Genomic DNA, 2633 nt, shown 5'->3' on the forward strand with positions numbered 1-2633 from the left:
TTATTTACCATTCAAATGACCTACTATATAATAAGTAAACTTTTACAGTTTCAGTTTGATTTAACACATGAACGTAGATCACGCGTAACAACGCGTTCTTATCAATCATTTATTTGTATAATAACTGTTTTACAGTAAATCACAGTAAATATTAAATCATATGGAAAAAAAAATCATTAGAAAATCATATTCTGATGACTTAACATACATGTTTTTTCTTTCTTTAAAAACGTATGGCTTGCAAATTTATGAATTCCAGTTGAATTAAGAGAAAACTATTTTTCACTGGTTCTTGTACAAGTTGCTATCGATCATGGCTAAATAAATTGAACCATTTGTATAATTAAGAGAAATATACAGTTTGGAAACTAATGTGTACCATCAACATCGTTCTTATGAGCACAAGTACCTTTCAAAACTATTAGAGTGACCTTGACCTTGGAGGTAGGAACATGTGTCTTACAAAAACACGTCGTCTTGATGTGGTAGATTTTTTGTGCCAAGTTTTTTTTTTTAAACTCTTCAAAATGCATGACAAACTTATTGTCAGGATACGAATGTACCTATAATCTCTAATTGTGATAGCGCGAATATAAGTGTGACCTTGACCTTTGAAGAAAGGGACCTGGTTCTTGGAACGCGTCACAACGTTGTAATGTGATAGACATTTGTGCCAAATTATGTCAAAAATCCATCAGAACATGACAAAGTTACAGTCTGAACATGATTGTTATGAAAGTGGGGACGGGACGCACGAACGGACTTGCGCCTTAGAAGTAACACATCGTCTTGATGTGGTTAACATTTGTGCCAAGTTATTTTAAAATTCTACCATGCAGGATAAAGTTACAGTCGGACTGTTAATCTGCAAACTCTTCTCGAGAAAATGAGTACCTTCAAACCATTTGACCAGAAAAGTGTGGGCCTTGACATTGAAGTTAGGGACATGGGTCTTAGGCGCGACATGTCGTTTTGGTGTGGTAAAGATTTATGCCTAATTACTTTAAAATCTTTAGATGCATCGCAAATGTACTGTCCAGACACTGATATGTGTACCTTAAAACACTTATTGTGATAAAAGTGAAACTTAAAAATGTTAGTGTGACATTAACCTTACAGGTAGGGCCGTGATTCTTGGACGCGAACAACCATCGTCTTGATGGATGCAGTAGACATTGTGCCAAGTTATTTCAAAATCCCTCAATGTAAGACAAAGATACAGACCCCGGACATGATTGTGTGTAGTTATTCACTCTTATTGTGATAATGTGAAACTACAAAATGTGACCTTGACCTGTGAGAAAGGGACGCTATTCTTGGACGCGACACATCGTCTTGATGTGGTAGACATTCATGCCTTGTTAATTGAAAATCATTTTATGCATGGCAAAGTTACAGTCAGGACACTAATATGTGTACATGTACCAATTAACTCTAATTGTGATAATGTGAAATTTCAAAATGTTAGCGTGACATTGACCTTTAAGGTAGGGACGTGATTCTTAGACGCGACACATCGTCTTAATGTGGAAGACATTTGTTATTTCAAAATCCCTCAATGTAATACAAGGTTACAGATCGGACAGGAATGTAGGAGGGACGCACAGACAGACAGAAGATGCGATTTTAATATGCGCCCTTCGGGGGCATAACAACTTGCATTTTCTTTTACCGTTCAAGAACATGCTCTTGCATATTTTTTTCTAATTTTGCTGTCTATATCAACATTGATACATTTACTGGAAAATTTACAAATTGTAAACCAATCAACTTTAAAGAAAATAAAAACTATTAAACAAGGTAATAATAAGTTAACGTCTACCATTTTATGCTTCTTAATTATAAAGACAAATTCCGAGACGCAAAAGTCAAATTTCCTATAATGTTAAAATTGATTATGTAATATGAACCGAAATTAATGAATAATAAAAGAAAAGTTCCATACAAGCAACGTAATGAACAATTATTCTATTACGATGAAATATATATACGGATTAAAGGCATCCTCTGAACTCCAAACTTCTCTTTCGCTTGAAGTAATCAGATCAAACAACTTCATGAACTCTGGAAGGCAACCCCGTCTGTTCAAATTACTTGAATACAATAAAGCAAACACTGTCTGTGAAAAATATTGCCATCATTGTATAAGTCTGTCATTATTACTGGTTCCAACTTCAAAGCCACCGAATTTTACGACTGTATCTGGCCCATGGATTGCAAACCCAAAATGTTTTAGTTTATCGTATCCATCGATGTGGCAAAACGGAGTTTGGACAAGGACACGAATACTTCCTCCGAAGAAGCCGCTTGCTTTTTCTTCTTTCCATGCCATTTTGATCTGCTATCCATATGAATCTTATCACTGTTGACCGATGTGCATTCAGGCCATATTTAAGTTTAAGTCTTTTCCACATTTCTTTATAACCAAAACATTTACCACTCCCAGATACGACGTGAGAAACATTTCCGATGATGTCATTATATGGGCTGGCGACCAAGCAGAACATGACAGAAGACTTGAGGCAGTGTTAAAGCGACTTGAGCAGAAAAACTTAACTTTGAATAAAAGCAAATGTGAGTTTAATAAGCAAAAACTTGAATTCTTTGGGTACATTTTCAGTAAAGATGGAATG

The sequence above is a fragment of the Ruditapes philippinarum genome, unplaced genomic scaffold (assembly GCF_026571515.1).
Source record: "Ruditapes philippinarum isolate M1 unplaced genomic scaffold, ASM2657151v2 ctg17416_1_1_1_1, whole genome shotgun sequence".
Taxonomy (NCBI): Eukaryota; Metazoa; Mollusca; class Bivalvia; order Venerida; family Veneridae; genus Ruditapes; species Ruditapes philippinarum.